This window comes from Rhinopithecus roxellana, chromosome 19 (assembly GCF_007565055.1).
Source record: "Rhinopithecus roxellana isolate Shanxi Qingling chromosome 19, ASM756505v1, whole genome shotgun sequence".
Lineage (NCBI taxonomy): Eukaryota > Metazoa > Chordata > Mammalia > Primates > Cercopithecidae > Rhinopithecus > Rhinopithecus roxellana.
Window position 1 is genome coordinate 37,706,144 of NC_044567.1, and position 14,468 is coordinate 37,720,611.

Here is a 14,468-nt window from a genome sequence, read left to right on the forward strand (position 1 = left end):
CCCTAGGGGATTTAGGGTGCAGACTCCACTCCTCCCCAACCCTGGGCATGAGGACTAAGCAAGTCACGCATAACTCATTTGACAAGGGGCCTGGAGGGACTTCTGCAGTGAGTGTCCAAACCCACATGGCCCGAAGGGGCACAGACAAGGATCATTCATGCCCACTCTCCTGGGCCAGGCTGGGAAGGCCACTGTGCCAGGCCTGGGGCAGCATCTGTGAACTGCACCTGCCACGAGGGCAGGTGGTGGGCCACTGATCACCACACAATGGGTCCTGTGATGGCCCAGGGGCTACCTGCCAGGCACAGGAGGGTGGCTGGGTCCAGACCCCATGTGGGCAGCCCATGTAGTCAGCTCAGTGGCTCTCCCTGCCTGGAATGGTCTGGGAAGTGGGGGCCAAGCAGGAGCAGCCACCTGGGTGACCCCCTCCCTATCTGCTGTGCTCCTACGGGGTTAAGGCAAAGGGGAAATTGGATCCTTGCCAGGTTTCCAATAAAAAGTCTTCCTCAGGATGCAAACTCATTTCATGACAAGGGCCTGGCCCTGTCAGGCACCTCAGCAACTTGTAAAACATGTCTCCACATGTCTCCTGCAAGGACTATCCTGTGTGCAACACTGCCAAGCTCCTGGGTTGGCTCAACACCCGGAGGGGAAGGTCATTTCTTCTTCTGAGACATGGTAGTTGAGTCCAGATGACATCAATAGTCTGGGCCCTGACCCCTTTCCGTCTCAGTGTGACCCCTTGAGACACTAGCTTCCCCTCCTTCCTTGGGTGTCCACGCCAGCAGTTCTACCTACCACGTTATTACAGCCAGATCAGGAAAAACTTCCTCTCTCTGGAATAAATGCAATGACCACTGTTCTTTGAGCATTATTTATCTTAAATTATTGTTTTAATTAGAAATGTATCTAACTTATATTAGCCAAATGTCCTTCCAATGTAACCAAATTGCTTTTAAGTGAAAGTTAAGTATTTACCTTCTGTTATCAAGAATTCTATGAATACAAAATGTTTATTTTTACAACTTTAGAAGAAATTGAAAATGTCTACATGCTACTAATCTGAAAATACAGGCTCTGGGTTTATATGGTGTTAACCTTTCTTCTAAATTTTAAGGACTAGGTATTTAAATGCCATGCACTTTGTTTTAAAACATATAAAATATTTTAAGCTTTTGACCTCAAAATGTACAGTAGCGTAGCTACTCTGTAATGAATAAACCACAGAATCAAAACAAAGGATTCTACAGACCAGTCTAACCAACAATACAATTATAAACTTGTGGTTCAAGTATCAAAAACCAATTTCAATGACAAATACAGGGTATGAAAACCCCGCAAAGGTCAAGTAGGATATATTATACTTGAATGAAATTATGAGTTGACAGTAGGAAATCTATGTTTAATCAGACAAATTAAATAATGTTTGTGAGGAAATTATACTGCTAATGTTTTATTATTTGGCAAGCTATTCAATGGAACACAAAGATATTCTTAATGAAGTTGAAAATATATTTTAAAATGTTATTGAAGTGGATTAAAAAACAATGAGGATATGAATAACTTTAAAAAGTATTCAGGGATAAAGAGAGAAAAATTAATTTAGATTTTATACATATATAAAATATATTTTAAAAGTTCTGTTTTTTGGTGGCTCAAATAAAAGGAGCAGATATTTAAATTTCATGCCTTTCATTTTAAAGTCTTCGAAATGCTTATAGCTTTCCACACTGACATTTATACTAACACAGCTAATCTAATCGAGTGATAACAAAATCAAAACAAGCAGAATTCTCTTGATCAATCTATGTACTCTCAGATAAGCAAAACTATTATTCATGGATTCTGTTATTTGAAAATATTTACTGATCATTTACCTTACACCAAGTGATCTCCAGCTCATGGAAAAATATGTAAAGTTGCCCGGCTTCGTTAAGCTGAAACTCTTATGAAGGAAAAAAGAAGCAATGGAGTAGGGACATTAAAGCAGGAGTGTGGAGATACGGCTGAAACTTCTACTTGCATACTGTGGTTGCTGTGTGGAGACTGGATTGAAAAAAGGGCAATGACAGAAGCTTAAATTAGTATCAAATATGACGATCCTATAATTTTAAGGGTCCTTGAAATAAGAATGTATAATAGTTCTCATTATTTCCCCAAGAAATCTCTGCAGTAGTCTTGGCCTTGTGAGGGAAGCACGATAGTTACCAAGTGGTGGGGGTGGGAAGGTGAATTTGGAAACAACATCTGGAATTACTACACTTTAAAGGTAAAGCTTGCAGGAATCCATACACATCAGATCTGAAAATATGTGTGTGTGTCTGTGTGTGTTTGTGTGTGTGTGAAACAGGGAGAGAGAGCAAGAGTGACAGTGAGCAAGAGAGAGGAGGGGGAGAGAATCAGATACAGAAAGAGAGTGACAGAGCTACAGAGACAGAGAGAATTAAAAGGGGATACCAAGTATATTGAGCAGAGAAACTATAAAATGGGAATTGCCATTAAACAGAATGGGGAAGAGCAAGTTTGGGGAGTACCAGTGGCTCCATATAGACATATTAATTTTGAGATTCCTAACTGACATCCAAGTGGATAAGTCAGGGAGTGTTGGGTGTAGTGTCCAGAGTTTAGGTGTAATATGAAATATCAGGAAATTAATGACACAAAAATTAGTGAGAAGGCAAAGATAAGAAAGATACGAAGTCAAAGTCCTGAGCCTAATGGTTCTCTAACATTTAAAAAATAGTAAAGATGAAACCTGCACAAAATGACTAGGGGTAATTATCAAAAATGTGGTGGCTGGAAAGTAGGTTAAGTGTTCTGGAATTCTATCAAGAAAAGTTTCATGAACAGGAGGTGGAGATTAACTGTGTGCAATGCTGCTGATACATAAATTAAGACAAAGGCCGAGGAGTTATGGTTCAATTCATAATTTAACAATATGGATAGCACTTATGTTTTGATATGAACAGCTTTGTTGGAGTGAGTAGGTGGAAAACCATATTGGAGTGGTGGCTGAAATGAATGTCTGATCTCTGAATTCTTAAGGAAAATTTTATTGGACTGCAGAGGCATAAATTGGATTAGTTTTAATTCTGAAGTCAGGATGTACTTGGTAAATATGTGCCCATCAATGCCTCTTTGCATTTTTTTTAGCTAGGTATTCTGTTATCTTTTAATAATATAACAATTACCTGCAAAACCTACACCCATTTTGCAGCAAACCACCATGACACATGTATACCTATGTAACAAACCTGCACGTTCTACACATTTATCCCAGAACTTAAAGTATATATTAAAAAAAAAAAAAGAAAAAAATGAAAAGAAAATCTAGCCAAGTGCGGTGGCTCATGACTGTAATCCCAGCATTTTGGGAGACTGAGACGGGTGGACCATCTGAGGTTAGGAGTTTGAGAACAACCTGGCCAACATGGTGAAACCCCGTCTTTACTAAAATTATGAAAATTAGCTGAGTGTGGTGGGGGGCACCTGTAGTTCCAGCTGCTTGAGAGGCCAAGGCAGGAGAATCACTTGAACCTGGAAGGCTGCAGTAAGCCAAAATCACGACACAGCACTATAGCGTGGGTGACAGGGTGAGACTGTCTCAAAAAATGAAAACAAAAACAAAAACAAAAAAAACACCCATTTAATTGACAAACTTTACAAAGACTGCTAGTAGAGGTTGTTGGAGAGGATGTTGTTCCACATAATATCTTATGAGTTGCCGATGGGCAAGTAAGATGGTAAAATATCTCTGAAAAACTGACCATACCTGCTCTACTGAAATATTCAGATACCAAACACCCAGAAATTCCATCTTGTCATTTATTTCCACAAGAAAAAACAAGAGACCTGTATTAAAATATCCATTTCTATCAAAAATAATCACACTAGGTTTCCTGAAGTTTTTTATTAGTAACTCTTGTTTGCAGCAGTACAATCTGTATGTGTTTGTGTGTGTGTATATATATATATATATTAGACAGAGTTTCATTCTTGTTGCCCAGGCTGGAGTGCAATGGTGTGATCTCGGCTCACTGCCACCTCCACCTCCTGGTTTCAAGCGATTGTCCTGCCTCTGCCTCCAGAGTAGCTGGGGTCACAGGTATGTTTCACCACCCTCAGCTAATTTTGTATTTTTAGTAGAGATGGAGTTTCACCATGTTGGTCAGGCTGGTCTCGAACTCCTGACCTCAGGTAATCCACCTGTCTCAGCCTCCCAAAGTGCTGGGATGACAGGTGTGAGTCACTGTGCCCTGCCTATTTTGTATTTTTTAATCTACCACACTCTAAGAACAAATACTATATTTTAAATCAATTTGTACATTTAGTGCCTAGAACAAAACCAGCATTTTGTAGATTCCAAAGAATTATTTGTTGTATAAATGATGAATAACTTAAATAAGTATTATTTATAACATCTGTATACAAACAATATATTACCTCAAAACACAGTGATAATATTTGTTGTGTATAAAATGATTTCAATCTCAACTGAAAGTATTTTTTGCTTGAGTTATTGTCATATGTAGATACTCACATTGTTTTATTTATGCAAAAATGTTTGTAACTACTGTGCACATTTTCGATACTTAAGCCTTTTGGTCTTCCTGCCATAGCGAATACTGTGCCTCTTAAGAACATGAACCTATTTTATTTCATTTCTTAGCAGATTTCTTAATGAAATATATACCGTGCTATTTTGTTTAACACATAAACAGACACCCTGTCAGAAGTGAAGAGCCATCCACTCCGCCATTACCACCCATCCCTCTGCTAGTGTGGCTGCTGAAGATGTTCCCTATGGCAGAGGACTTCCTGTTCAACCTAAGCACCTTGTATCCTTTACTTTCAATTGGGTATGAGATAAAACAATTCAGCAGCAATAAAAGTCTTGCCAATGCACCACAGTGTAGCAGTCTCTCTTGTGAGGTATCACCTGGAGTTCTGGATAAGTAAGACTTATCCAAAATTCTTATGATAAATACAGATAAATTGGCACAACTCAAGATTTAACAAATAAAAATTTCCAAGAGAAGAAACCCAGGAATATGCATTGAAAATGTCTCCCTCAGGTGATTCTGATGTGATATGTGGTCTGAGTTAAAAATCCAAGGAAAATTACCTTCCCAGACCTCCAGTTGGCCCTTATGACCAGATGTCCCTCTTCCCCTTTCTCATTGTGCTCACTCTCCTTCTGCACCTTTGTTCTTTTCTCCCTCCACTTCTCATCCAGATGCCAAGCCTTCTTCCATCAATTTTCCTAAAACTCAAATGGTCAGTTGCATCTAAACTTCCCTCTGTTCCATGGACAAGTTACGCAGGCAAATGTAGAATTTAAGCTTGGACCAAGCTGAATCAAGGGCTACAATTAAAGATTTCCCTAAGCCCAGAGGGGACCAGCAAATACTTATAGAAGATTTTGGATTTCCTCTGAGTGCACCAGCCTCTGGGTAACCTGATGCTATAAACCAAATATTATTGTCCCCCTCAAGTTCAAGTGTTGAAACCTAATTCCCTATGTGATGATATTTGGAGGTAAGGCCTTGGGGGATGATTAGATCATGAAGGCAGGGACCACAGGAGTGGAATTAGTAGCTCCTATCAAAGGCACCATAGAGAACTCCCTCATCCCTTCTGTCATGTGAGGACATGGTAGAAACATGGCTATGATCCAGAAGCAAGCCCACACCAGACTGGAATCTGCTGACCACTTTATCTTCAGAATTGAGAGAAATAAATTTGTTTATAAGCTTCCTCATCTGTGGCATTCTGTTTTAACCCCAGATTGGCTAAAAACACCAACATATCAACTTGTACACCAAATTTTGGAAACCGATGCTAAAACTATGATGGCAAAAGGTGATTGATCTGCCTGAGAAATGAACCTACTTGATCCCTCTTTCCAAAGAGCTGGAGGGAGAGTCAATACAAGCAAAAGTAGGTCAAAGTCTTCTAAAAGCCATACCAGAAGTGTTTTCAATATCACTTGATCAGATGGTAATTTAATCACACAAAGAACCACAACAAAACCCACAACTAGCAGAGGTTTTCAGCATCACCTCAAAAACACCATTATTAGGGAGTGAAAGAAGTCATGGAAGTTTCAAAAAGTCAAACTTTATTTCAATGCTATTATAGAAACTTGAAATTCATAGTTGCACTATGGATAAATCCTTGGGCAGGTGGAGGCATGGAGATTCTGGGGTATAGCTGCTGAGTTTAAAAGCTTCCTTTGGAGAGACTCCCTGGCCTCCTCACCCCCTGTCCTCCTGTCAAGAAGAGCCCATCCTGGGCAGGACATTATAGGCAAATGACCCAAATGCCCAGCTGAGGGCAAACCTCCATGCCTGGAGGAGGAGGCCACCTCTGGGAGCAGGAGGACCTGCTGGAACCCCTGCTCACAGGCTCCTTTTCCTGCTCTCTTGCAGGCAGGCAAACACCCCCAGCAGCAGTAGCAGCAGGCTCTTCAGCAGCTGGGCTGCTGCTCTGCTGAATGAGAGAAGTCCCTGTCCAGTGAGGCAGAGGAGCACAGGTTGCACACCCTGGTTTCTGCCTCCATGGTTTCCACTGAGCCCAGGACTGGGAGCAGTGAGGGAGCTGCTGGCTGGGCTGTGCTGGTCACCCCCTCTCTGTCACCTCTAGCTCCAGCCACACTTTCAGCTCAAGAGCTGAGGCCGGTGGCTCTAGAGCAGGTGCCATGAAGTCAGGCAGCTCCTCACTGGGGTGGTCCTGGGCAGTCCCATGGCAGGGGCAGGAGGGCTCTGGAGCTGCCTCTAGCTCCAGCACTGTCCCTGGAGGGGCCCTTTCCCTGGTGCTGGCACTGGCTCAACAGCTGGCACTGGAAATAGCTGTATTTCTGCACCTGAAGCAGGAGCTGAGAAAGGGGAAAGGTCATCAATATCACTCACTTTCCACTGGAATTTCCAAACACGAAAACAACCTCACTGAATTTAAAGGAATTTCAGCCTGAAAACATCAACCCTGGAAAGCCTTCCAGACTGCAGGTGACTTTGCCATGTGCCTGTGTCTCGATGAGCTCCAGTGGCTCCAGCTGGACAAGGACAATGTGCAGATGTGGCACTGGTGGGATCACTGGTGAGGCCTGGCCTGACCTAGTAGCTCCATCTGGGGCCTTGGTGTCGACCTGGGGCCTGATGTCTACCTGGTGACTCCTGTCCTGTGGTAGGTACCTGGGGGGGGCCTTCTGCCAAATGGTCAGAGGCATCTGGGGTGAGGGATGAGCCTACATGGGCATCAGCAGAAGAGAAAGTCTCTCACTCCCGTCATTCCTGAAGCCGCAGCCTTGAGATGTGGAGATGCAGCACGAGGACATCTTGCTTTCTTGAGCGTCTCCCACCATGTGAACTGACTACGGGGCTGACTCTAGGATGTGGATGCCTGGTTACCAGAAATCTTTTTCTTTTTTTTTTTTTTTTTTGAGATAGAGTCTCATTCTGTTGCCCAGGCTGGAGTGCAGTGGCACGATCTTGGCTCACTGCAACCTCCGCCTCCTGGGTTCAATTAATTCTCCTGCCTCAGTCTCCTGAGTAGCTGGGATTACAAGCACGAGGTGTGTACCACCACACCCGGCTAGTTATTTTTTTATTTTTTTATTTTTAGTAGAGATGGGGTTTTACCATGTTGGTCAGGCTGGTCTCGAACTCCTGACCTCATGATCTGCCCACCTCGGCCTCCCAAAGTGCTGGGATTACAGGTGTGAGCCACCGTGCCTGGCCTGGTTACCAGAATTCTAAGTTCCATTAGGGTCTGTCGCCAAGGAAGTGAGGTTGCTTCTTTAAGGTTCCATCCCCTCAGCCTCCTCCTTCCAGAAGACCTACTCAGGACCCCACTGGGCTGCTGACTGCTCACCCTCCCCACAGGTCAACTCCTTACCTGTACACAGTTATGTCCACCCAGGGCCTCTTGGACACCTGTGCCTGATGTTCACCATGGGCCTAGGAATCCACTTGGGGCCTGGAATCCTACAGGGGCCTAACATTACCCTGCAGATTGGGTAGCCTCCTGGGAACCAGGTATCAACCTGGGGACTGTGGTTGACCTGTGGGCTGATGTCCACCTGGGGACTGGGTATTCACCTGGGGTCCTATGTGCACCTGGGGCCGAATGTCCCCCTCAGGGTGAATTCCACCTTGGGTCTGTATGTCCACCTGGGGCCTGATGTCTGCCTTAGATCTATGTCCCACTAGGGCCTTATGTTCACCGGGGACTTGTATCCAGCTGTGGCCTGATGACCTACTGCATCCTGTTGTTCACCTAAGGCCTGGTGCTTACCTGGGGCCTGGTGATCACCTGGGAGCTTGATATCAACCTGGGGCCTAGGGTGTCCACTTAAGGCCTGATGTGTGCCTGGGGCCTGAATGTCCACCTGGGGACTGGATGTCCACCTTGGGTCTGATGTCCACCTGAAGTTAGGTATCTACCTAAGGCATGGTGTCTACCTGTGGCCTGATGTCCACGTGAGTCTGGGGCTCAGCTGGGGTCTGCTGTACATCTGGGACCTTGGTGTCCATCTGAGGCCTGATGTCTACCTGTGACTGTCATCCTCTTGAGGCCTGATGTCCACCTGGGAATTGTTTATGCATGGAAATGGTTATGTCCACCTGGGGCTGGATGTCGCCCAGGGGCTAGATGTCCACCTGTGGCCCCGTGTTTACCTAGGGCCTAATGCCCACCTGGGGCATAGTGTTCACCTGGGACTGGGGTGTTTACATAGGGCCTGATGTCCAGCTGGTGCCTAGATACCCACCGGGGGCCTTGTGTTAACCTGGGGACTGGTATCCAGCTGGGTCCTAATGACCACCTGGGTTGAATTATTCACCTAGAGTGTGGTGTTCACTTAGGGCTTGAGTGTCAGCCTTGGACCTGGTGTCCACCTGGGACTTGGGTATCAAACCAGGGGTTGGTGTCCAGTTGAGACATCGTGTGCACCTGGGGTCTGAATGTCAACCTGGTGTCTGAAATTCACTGGGAGCCTGGGTATCCACCTTGGGCCTGATGTCCACTGAGGGACTGATGTTCACCTTTGATCTCATGTCCACCTGGAAACCGTGTATTCACCCATGGCCTGAGAGTCACTTGGGGTTGAATGTCCAACTGTGGCCAGATGTGCACCTGGAAGCTGGGCATCCACCTGGAGCCTGATGTTCAGCTGGAGCCTGGAGTTCAACTGAGGCATGATGTCTACCTGAAGCTTGATGTTCATCTGGGTGCTGGATGTTCACCAGGGGCCTGATATCCACCTGAGGACCCGAGGATACTTCTCGGGCCTGATGTCCACAAGTTGGCCTGGTATTCATCTGGTGCCTTGGTGTTAACCTGTGGCCTAATGTACTCCTGGGTTCTAGTGTCCTCTTGGGGCCTGATGTCTACCAGGATCCTGGTATCCACCTAGGGCCTGATATTCACCTGGAGACTAGGAATCCACTTGATAACTGGTGCCCATCTGTGTCCTGATATTCACCTTGGGACTGGGTAAACACCTGAGGCTTGATGTCCACTTAGGGCATAAGTGTGTATTTGGGATCTAGTGTTCACATGGGGCTGATGTCAACCTTGAGCCTAGGTATTCACCAGGGAACTAGTGTCCAGCTAGGGCCAGATATTCACTTGGGGCCTGGTGTCAACTTGAAGCATGGTTGTCAACCTAGGACCTGATTTGCAGTCCAGTGTCCACCTTGGCCCTGTTTTCTACCTGGGTCCTGTGTGTCCACATAGACCCTGGTGTCATTTTGGGGCCTAGGTATTTAGCTGGGGCCTAGATATTCACTGGTACCTCATGTCTACCGGGGTCTTTGTGTCAATCTGAGCTCTGATGTCCACCTAGGGATTGGGTATCCACCTACGGCCTGGCATTTACATGGGGCCTGTAACACTCGATTCCAGATGAACACCAGATTCCAGATGAACATCCACCTGAGACGTGATGATGACCTGAGTTATAAGTATTCACATAAGGCCTGGTGTCAACTTGGGACCTAGGGCCTGGGTGTCTACCTGGGGCCTGACTTCCAAGTAGTTCTTGTGTCAACATGGGGCGTAATGTCCACTTTGGGCCTAGGTAACCTCCTGAAGACTAAGGTCCACATGGTTCCTCAGGACCACCTGAGGCCTGGTATTGATTTAGAGCCTAGTATCCACCTGGGGTCCAGGAGTCCACCTGAGACGTGATGTTCACCTGGAGTGTAGCAATTCACCTGGGGCCTGGTTTCCACCTTGAGTGTGTGTATCCAACTGAGTGCTGGTGTCCACCTGGAGTCCAGTGCATACCTGGGACCTGCTGTACACGTGGGGCCTGGCCATCCACCTAGGACCTGATGTTCAGATAAGGGCTGGAGTTCTCCTGGCCTGGTGTCCACATGGAACCTGGGTGTACACCTGGAGCCTGATGCCCCACGTGGATACCTGGGCCCAAGTGGTCATCAGATCCTAGGAAACTTTCAGGCCACAGGTGCACATAAAGCTCCAAGTGGCCACGTAGGCCACAGGTTGATACACAGGATCCAGGTGGACACTTGGTGCAAGATGAACACCACGCCCCAGGTGTCTACCTAGTTCTCAAGTGGACACCAGGCACTAGATTGACACACAGGTACCAGGTGGATATCAGCCCCCAAGTGAACACCAGGCCCCAGGTGGTTGGGTTACATATACCATAGGTGGCCATCAGGTCCCAGGTCTATATCCACTCCCCAGTTGAAAATCAGGATCCAGGTGGATACCCATGTCCTAGGTGAACACCAGGTTCCAAATGAACATCAGGCTCCAAGTGAACACACAGGCCCCAGTTCAATACCAGCCTCAGGTAGACATCAGGACCCAGGTGGACCCCAGGCCCAATGTGCATGCCTAGTCTCTTGGAATACACCATGTTCAAGGTGGACACCCAGACTCCAGGTAGACATCTGGTGCCAGGTGGACATCTGGCTGCAGGTGGACATCAGGCCCCAGGTGGATACCCAGTCTACAGGTGTAAATCAGGCCCCGGTATTTCATCAGGCCCCAGTTAAACACTTGACTAAAGGTGTACATCAAGACCCAGGTTGACACCCAGGCTTCAGGGCACACTGGGCCCAAAGTGTACACCCATGCCCAGGTGGACATCAGGCCCAAGGTGTACACCAGACCCCAAGTGGACATCAGGCTCCAGGTTGACGCCAGTCTCTAGGTAGATCCTTAAGCCCCAATTGGTCATCAGGCCCAAGGTGGATACCTTGACCCCAGGGGATCACCAGGTCGCAGGCAGGCCCCAGGTGGACACTAGGCCCTAGGTTAACACAAGATCTGACATAGTTTCAGCCCCCATGTGGACTTTAGTCATAAGGAGCTTACCTAGGCCCTAAGTGGACATCAGGCCCCAGGTTGACACACTAAACCAGGTAGAAGTCAGGCTCTAAGTAGACACCCAGGCCCTAGGTAAAAACTTCAGTCCCAAGCCAACATCAGGCCCTATGTGGACACCCAGACTCCAGGCAGACATCAGGCTCCAAGTGAACACTGAACTCAAGGTGGTCATCAGGCCCCAGGTGAACACTGAACTCAAGGTGGTCATCAGGCCCCAGGTGAACACTGAACTCAAGGTGGTCATCAGGCCCCAGGTTGACATATAGGCCTCAGGTAGACAACAGGCACAGGTGAACTTCAGGCTCCATATGAACATCAGGCTCCAGGAAGAAATCTGTGCCCCAATTAAACACCAAGTCTTAGGTAGACCTCAGGCCTCAAATGGATGCCCAGGCCCCAGATGGATATAAGGCCTCAGAGAAACACCAGGCCCCAGTTAGACATTAGACACCAGGTGGACACTCAGGCCACAAGTGAACATCTGTCCCCAGGTGGACATCCATCCCAAGGTAGACATCAAGCCAGAGATGTACACCCAGGCCCCAGGAGAACTACAGGCCCCAGGAGGACACTCAGGCACCAGGAGGACAGCCAGTCCCTAGGTAATGACAAGGCCCCAAGTGGACATGATGTTCCAGATGGATTTGAGGCCCCAACTGAATACTAGGTGCAAGTGTATATCAGGCCCCAGGTGGACCCCAGGTCTCAGGTGCACACCAGGCCCCAGGGGAACACCAGGCCCTAGGTAAGCATGCAGTCCCAGGTGGACAGCAGGTGCCAGGAGGACATCAGGACCCAGTTGGTCATCAAGCCACAGCTGAACACCAGTTCCCCATGAATGCTAGTCCTCAGGTGGGCACCTACTCCTCCCATGTGCATCAGGTACCAGGCTGACACACAGGCATCAGCTGAACTCTGGGCCTTAGCTGAACATCAGATCCCAGGTGGTCACCCAGGCTCTAGGTGAACACTGGGTATTAGGTGGACACCAGGTCCTAGGTGGATGTCTGTGCTCCTGGTGAACCTCAGGCCCCAGTTGACACTCAGGCCCTTTATAGACATATGGCTCCATGTGCATTCCCAGGGCCAGGTATACATGAGGCCCCAGAGGAACACCAGCCCTTAGTCACCTAAGACTGAATTCCCCTAGGGCTGGAGATTGAGTATTCACCTGGGGCCTAGGAAACTACCTGGGGCCAGATGTCCATCTGGGGCCTGATGTCTACTAAGGTTCAGATGTCCACCTACGGCGGGGTGTTTTTCTGGGACCCAGAGTCCACCTGACATCTTGGTATCAACCTGGGGCCTACGTGTCCACTTGGAGCCCGATGTGCACCTGAAGCCTGAGTTTTCACCTAGGATCTGATGAGCACATGGGGCCCAGGTTTCCATCTGAAACATCAGGCTCTAGATATATATCTGGGCCCCAGGTATACACTAGATACCAAAAGAACTCCAGACCCTATCTTAACATGGGGTCCTAGGTGGAATGTTGAATTATAATCCCCACATATTGAAGGAGGGGCCTGGTGGGAGGTGATGGAATCACGGGGCAGACTTCTCACTTGTTGTTCTCGTGATAGAGTTCTTACAAGATCTGGTTATTTGAAAGTGTAGCACTTCCCCCTTCTCTCTCCCTCCTCCTCTCCCATGGTAAAAAGGGCTTGCTTCCTCTTGGCCTTACATCATGATTGTAAGTTTCCCGAGGCCTCCCAGTCATGCTCCATATTAAGCCTGCAGAACTGTGGGTCATTTAAAACAGTGTGAAAATGGACAAATAAAAGGCCTTAGGATAACAACCATGTTGCAGGCCATAGGTGGACATCTGGCTGTAGCTGGACACTATTCCCCAGGTGGATACCTAGTCTCAAGGCTGACATTAATCCCCAGGTAAACAACAAGCCCCAGGTAAACACCTGTGCCCCAAGTAGACATCAGGCCTCAGGCTGACACTCAGCCCAAGCTCCACATTAGGCTCCAGGTGGACACCCGGACTCCAGGTGGATACTGGGCCTCGGGGTACACCAGATTCCTGGTAGGCATAAGGCCCCAGGAGAACACTAGAATCCGGGTGTACATAAAGCCACTGGTTGACACCAAGCCCTCAGATGAATACCAGGCCAACTGGTAGACATTAGGCACATGAGAATACTTGGGCACCAGGTGGATATCAGGCCCCAGGTGAGCATCAGACTTCAGGTGGACATCATTCTCCAAGTAAACTCTAGCCCCAACTAAACATCAGGCTCCAGGTGGAAGCCCAGACCCCGGGTGCACTTCTGGCCACAGTTGAACATCTGTCCCCAGGTGAACATCAGACCATGGATGGATAGCAAGTCCCCAGGTGGACATCAAGTCAAAAGTGAATATAAGTCTCTAGGAAGACATCTGGCCCCAGGTGAATACTGAACTAGAGGTTTACATCAGACCCCACATTGACAGCAAGACCCAGGTAGAGAGTAGGCCCCAGGTGAAGACCAGGCCCAGGTGGATACTGAACTAGAGGTTTACATCAGACCCTAGATTGACATTCAGTCCCCAGGTGGTCATGACACCTTAACTAGACACCAAGTCCTCAGGTTGATACCCAAGTCCCAGGTGGACACCAGGTCAAAGATGAACACAAGACCTAAGGCTGACATTCAAGCCCCAAGTGGACACCAGGCCCTAGGTGAATAATATGACTCAGGGGATCATTAGGACCCAGCTGCATACCAGTCCCCAGGTTTACACGAAGCCCCCAGTGGCTTCCTAAGCTCTAGCTGGACATGAGGTCTCTAGTAGACACCCAGGACTAAGGTGGACATCAAGCAGCAGATGGACATCTGGCCACAGATGAACATCAAGCCCCACATGGCTACCTAGTCCCCAGGTAGACATCAGGCCCCAGTTTGACATCAGTTTCTGGGTGGATCCCTAAGGCCCAGGGGGATATCCAGTCTCCAGCTGAACATCAGTTTCCACGTGGATGCCCAGGCCCCAGGTGGATAACAGGTCCCAGGTGAACACAAGGCCCCAGGCAGACATCAGGCACCGGGTGGACACTGAGACCCTCAGAGGACATCTGTCCCCAGGTTGACATCCCTCTCAAGGTGTACATTAGG

General features: G+C 47.7%; 1 pseudogene; it reads right to left on the minus strand.

Annotated features, from left to right (window-relative positions):
- Positions 1-6,303: 6,303 nt before the first annotated feature.
- LOC115894929 lies at positions 6,304-9,320 on the minus strand (annotated as a pseudogene).
- Between the last annotated feature and the right edge of the window lie 5,148 nt (positions 9,321-14,468).